We start from the raw sequence: 6681 nt of genomic DNA, 5'->3' as shown, positions 1-6681 counted from the left end.
TCCCTTTGAAACACAACCGTACCTTCACCTAAAACACAGTACTTTCCATCATCGCCCATCTCCATGCACATCTAGAGGTCCTTCTCCTCCAAGGTATTGATTAAACACTTATCGTTAGTCATGTGGAATGAGGCTCCACTGTCAAGGCAGAAACCACAACCCATCATCAATGAAACCATACATGTGATGAGGGTAAAATCCAAATCAAAATGAGAGGCTAGGGCCTCACCTTCAGATCCTTCTGAGGACCCCTTCTTGGATTTCTTCAATGGACAATTAGTTGCATAATGGCCTACCTCATGATAATTAAATCATCTCACTTTAGATTTGTCAATCTTCTTCCCACCATGGGAAGAACTCGATTTGGAATGAGAATCCTTCTCCTTCCCTTTCCTTGTCTTACTCACTAGGGCCATATTTTCTTCATCCTCCTTGGATGAAGAACCATCTTTAGTGCTCCTCCTGATCTCCTCCTGCATCAAATCTGACCACAATAATTCCCAATCTAGCAGTTTCTCTCTTCCATTCGTTGAGTCATGGTAGCTATGCCAACTCTTAGGAAGACCGAGGAGAGTAAGACTCACCATATCATCATCGACTCTTGTGATTCCTACACTTCCAATCTCATCTCTGTAGGTGGTGAGCTTATTTAGATATGTAGATATCGTGTCGCCCTTTTCACACTTGATTTTCCAAAGCTTGTCCTTTAGAACTAGCTGCCTTTGGTCACTGCTATTCTGATATAGACCCTTCAATGTTTTACACATTGAAAACGGAGTCTCCTTCTGCTGGAGACTCGAGACAATGTGGTCTCAAACTCCCTCCAGAAGAATCCTCCTCGCTCTCGCCACACATTTCTTCCATTCTACCAATTCTTGGGCATTAGCTGCTGCTGGCTTGGGGACTTCTTAATCAATGAAGTACTTCAAACCATTGTCCTCTAATACCGCTTCCATGCGATCCATCCAGGCTATGTAATTTGAGTTTCCATCCAGGGCATACTCGAGTCTCAAGCCATTGAATGCCATTGGTGAACTTTGAGATGTGATAAGAAATCGATTTTGTACCTACAATCAAGAACTTCAAACTTCAAACTTCTCCCTTCTTTGTATATTGTTCTCCGCTTTGATCACCTTTGCTCTGGTATCATGTAGAAATTCTCACTATATATTAAACTCATTATGCAATGTACTAAAGAAAAATACTTAATCTACTTCTACAATCAAACTTACGGAAGCTTAATGTATTTTGAGCAAGATCAAACATAACACATATAACAAAGAAGAAGATTCAATCACACATGAAACGAAGAAGAATACTATGGGGAAAGCCTCAGCTAAAAACCCTGCTATCTGTATTATCATACAAGTGGAAATATCTCAGGATTACACGAAGCTTTAGCTCACAAGCTATCCAACTGTCAGTACAATCCTTCACTGTTGCACATAGATAGAATAGACAACAAATATTATTTGCCTTCCTTCAGTCCCCTAAGCCTCCTATTTCCTTACACAATTTCTCTTGGGTCCTCCAGCTGCCACCTATGTGATTCTCACCTCACACACTGCTCTGACCTCTATAGTAACTGCGCAATCCTCAAGGAATGAATTCCTTCTGCATGCAAGAGATATTCACATGGGAATATTCTAGCAACTAATAGTATGTTGTCCCTTCCTTTAATCTCAACTGGGTCTTTGTCTGAATGGACATGCATGAGTTATTTATGAGAGAATATTCAGTTATCTGGAGAACACTAGTTGCATGCATGCATGCATTAACTGACTGAACTCACAATTAGTTCCACAAACTTTTTGGAACTAATTTAACTCGACTTAACTCAGTTAACTGAGCTAACTAATTACAACTCAAATACAACTCATCCTTATCTCCTTAATTAAGGGATAACTTCCTCGATCAAAGGGATAACTGTTGCATGTCTTCACAAAGACTTCATGTTTGATTTTCACCAACTAATTAACTCAAGATGAATTAATTAATTATTTTTCAAACAGCTGGTGTGACTAAATTCGAATTTTAAATCTCAATTCTAATTCAATGACAAATTAAAATTGGAATATATCCTGAAATGCCATCTATAGCAATGCTATTTTCAGCATTTCTATTTTTAACATTTCTTATTGTTATTTTCAACATGGAGCACTTAACTGACTTTTGGTGGGACTTGACCCACATTTCAGAGAATCTACGGAAAAGTTTAGACTTGAGATCTATAGTTTTTACTCTTTATGTAGACAGGTCAAATTTCAAGAAGAGACTAGATGCTCTCTTGAAATCATATAAATAAAGAAAATGTATTGCCATTTGGGCATCGAGTCGCTAGAGCTCTCTTTTTCTACAAGATCTCTACCATTTTGTCTTAGGTCGAGTTCCACAAGCCTACGCATGTGCACTTTGATGCATATGTGAACCTAAAGTGGTGGGACTCTTAGGGAGCATTGGATCTGAGACTTTGCTAAGGTTGATCCGCGTTCTCTATGCTATGCTACAGTCTGTAATTCTGGTATAACTTGTAAATTGATCCGATTATTTCCATAATAGAAAGATACTTCTATGTTTTCAATACTAGTATCAGAGCCAAACCAAGGTAGAGGTAGAAAGAGTTTTATGTTGTAGGCGAAAGCTAAAGGTCATACATTGTGATAGATCCCTGTTGAAGACTAGTTGAGGTCATGTTTTGGGCATGAAGGCGTTAGACCACGAATTGCAAAGTATTCTGAGATTTTTTAGGTGTCTCTTACTTTATCTCTTTGGATAATATGGATTCTAGGCAAAATTATTTGTTTTATGAAACACGTAAAGAAGCACATGAGAAAAAATCGTCTTGGTTGTCTCAGTTATTAAATAAGGAAAATAAGGATGTATTATATAATACACGTTATCACTGAAGAATTTGATCCTCGGCCAAACTGGACTCTCCTAGATATTGATTTGGATAAGATATATAATATGCCCCTGTTTAAATTTAGAGTTGCTAGTCTCTTCTGATTTTACTCTATGAATATTCCCATTTCCTTGTCTCAGCAAGTCTACTAGGTTCCTTTGATCCACAAGGAATATGTAGAGTGGGGTCTTGAAAACGGATTTAAATACATTCATATTGGGCTTATACAGTTTGGAATCAATCCTCTGGTGCGACCTGGACTAAATACTTCATGCTTAACATGTTTCCTTAATTCCAGAGCTAATGATTTTAATGATGCATTATAGAGGTTTTCAAAGTCCTTTAAATAATGGTCCTGCATGGTCATCAATAATCCCTCGCTATCAGGTCTCATTGATAGATCGTTACATTAATGAATTCCTGCAAGCCTTTATTCAATTCCACGATTTTAACTTTGCTCCTAATACCCAGATAGCTCAGCTTCATACCATAGTTTGTATCTGTTTTTTCACATTAAGCATGTCCCCTATAAATTCCAGACTGCACAAAATAGCACCCAAAGAGGTAGTTATAGTCAGCCCAGTTAATGCAACTCCACTCTAGATTGGATTTAGTGATCTAACTCTACCTTAAGAATGGTCAAGTTCGTACCAACCTCTCTCTCAAAAGTATCCTCAATTAGCTAACACATCCCACCAATTGAGAGTTGTACCCATAGGAGATGGTCAAACTAGTCTCAGGTTCCAGAATCCTAATCCATTAAATCGAAGTTTGTCCACAAAACCTGAAAAAATGCCTATTCCTCCAAGATTGTCAGTTTCTACTATACCTACTACTAGTTTTGGTAGTCATGTACAAATGCATAAAACCATTTCTTCTCAATCATGTGTGTATTGCCAAAATAACACAAAAAATACCAAAAATAAATATCATACTATTGATACTCCATCCAGTTCTCAGTCACACCATGGTCAACATTTAGATTGTCCTGATTGTGTCATGATTGCCACATCTGACATAAAAATGTATAGTCTTCCGAGAGAAAAAACTAGAAATAGAATCACACTTCCTGAGAGAAGCTTAGAGCCAACAAATACTGCCCCAAAATTAAAAAATGGTTCTATTCAATGTTATATTCAATTCTTTCATTATCGATCATCTTTAGAAGCTAAACCTACCAAGCCAGTCAAATTGCTCAATTACAATAATTACCTGTCTGTATATTTGGCTCAAAACTTAGATTATTTAGCCAAATACGTTCTTGAAGTCAAAAATCATGTCAGAATGATACATCAGACATATGATACTATGTATGCTCATCAGAATGTGTAAGAGGAGAAATTAAAAGAAATCATAAATCAATTAGGAGTTATCAGTAAGCCAGTGTCTAGCTTTCAATACTCTTTGCCTAGACCTAGATCTCCTCCCAACTATGAAGAAGTCGAAGCTGAAAGCCCGAAGTTTTCTTACTTCAGAAATTCTAATTCGTCTTCTACCTTATCCTTGAAAGTTGTTTCTGATGAATTTGTAGATACTACAAGAATAACATATGGAGCCATATCAGCTAGAGAAAAGCTAGATCTAATTAAAACCAAGTTAGAAAGATTTAAAACTTATGACATCAAGATGGCAGGACAAGAGGACACCGGTGAGTCTTCTAAACATAAAAGAAATGAATTAATTCACTTCTCACATAAATCTCCAAGAAATTCAGGGCTTGATATTGGATCTCAGTCCCAAACCAGTCCATTTTCTAAATGGGCTTGTTTCATGTCATCAACAAAAGCTCAAGCGGAAACTACTTCTACTCTCAGTAGCCAAGGACCAGCCTTTTTTATTAATTTTGACTATTTGAATAGAGAACAAACATTGATATTACTGTAAAGGATTAATGCATGGGCCAGTCAGAGAAAAGCTGACCTCAAAGCCACATGGAAGGATGTAGTCATACATGTGACATGGGCACTAAAAGGTAATGTAAGACTTTGGTGGGAAACATTGAAAAGATCTAAACAACTTGCAATTTTAGACAATGAAGATCCCCTTGAAGCAATGTTAATGGCATTACCCCATGAGTTTCTTGGTACTCTATCAACAAATTCAGACCATTATGAACAAATTTTCATGAGTAAAAGGTTGTGCATCGTAGATTTGTTAGATGAATACTATTGCACCATGCAAAAGTTGTACTATAAAATCCCAGAGCACCAAAATATTCCATATCTGCATCATTATATAGCATCAATGCCCAAACAAATTCCAGATTTTGTTCACCAAGCACTATATTCTCAAAGTATCTCAATAGATACTCTATCCTTAGCTTCTTTACAACAGTATATTCTTCAAATTCTTAGGAATGAGTGTGCAGCTTATAAGACCCGAAAGAATGTCAAGAAGTAGCTAAGTTTCAGTCCTAATCTTTGCAACTATTTCTCAGAAACTTACCACTTTGGATGCTTTAAGAAATCCTCCAGTAAGAGTTCTCATATATCCCAAAGACAAAAGTGTAAGTGCTCCAGCCCAAGACGTATATTCCCCAACTATTCCTAACAGAAAGAGCATCAAGGAGGAAAATTCCCCAAGAATAGATATGTATTCAAAAGGAGATCAAAACCAGCTAGAGAATCAAAATGTTTCATCTGCGAGAGAAAATATCACTGGGAAAATAAATGTCCAGAAAAGAACAAAAGAGGGATCCAGAACAAAGTTATGGAATTGTTCAACTCCTCACATAATCCAGCTGACTAGGATTTAGTCTCTGAATCAAATTCTGAGTTTGAATACTTTTCTGTAAATACTGACTCTAATAGTGACATTGAAAATGAATTTCAGAAAATTTCAGTAACAAATGATGCTACAAGTGAAGGTGATTGTACATATCTCTCTGATTGCCTTATGTTTTCTTTTAATAATTCTCAACGAGAGATAGCAAGTCTCTAGAGGCAGATGGATTCTTTCAATCCAAGCCTAGTTATCCCAAGGAGATGGATCCAAGAGAAAATTAATGCACTGACTATGGAATCCCAACTTCATGAAGACCTTGATCCTACAAAATGGTTTACAATAGAATCTGCACCAGAACCCAATAGAGAATCAGGCCACGATGTTGTCCTAACAGACATCAGAATACTAGAAGAAAGTCTACAAAGAGACAGAGAACAATTGGTCAGCATAGCAGAACAAATTCAAATTAAAGTCCAGAAACTAGACAAACTCAATTTCAAATTTGTATCAACTATTTTTGACAAAGCATACACAACAACTGGGTTGAATACAGAAGAAGAACCAATAAAAGAAATCAATGGCATTGGAGACAGTATGGTCATTCTAGTTTCCATCAAAATACTAGGATTTAAAATCTACTAGTTAGACCCCCAAATTGATATAGGAGCCATGAGTAGTTGCTGCAAATACAAAGCTATCCCAGCTTATTATTAGCAACCAACAAAGGTAAGTTTCAAATCTCTTAACAAACAACTCATGAATATTTCTTATGTAGCTCCTGATTTTCCTATATATATTTCTTCAACAATTGTATATGTTACTCTATATAATTATGACACTGGATTTATTATTCTTGGTCAAGATTTTGTAAAGGGACACATGCCCATGATTTTTGATAAAGAGCATATCACATTTAGTGTCCAAAATGAGAAAGTATTTGTCCCTGTGACAAATAAATACTCTATTAGGATTCCTCCTGATAATGTGGATACAGTCATGGAAGCTATTGAAAACCTATCAAAAGTAAAAAATATTGTCAAACACGTTGAGCTACA

Source organism: Pinus tabuliformis, chromosome 3_2, assembly GCF_031772625.1.
Source record: "Pinus tabuliformis cultivar Carrire ecotype Pingquan chromosome 3_2, CPIR1, whole genome shotgun sequence".
Lineage (NCBI taxonomy): Eukaryota > Viridiplantae > Streptophyta > Pinopsida > Pinales > Pinaceae > Pinus > Pinus tabuliformis.
This window is presented reverse-complemented; position numbering follows the sequence as displayed.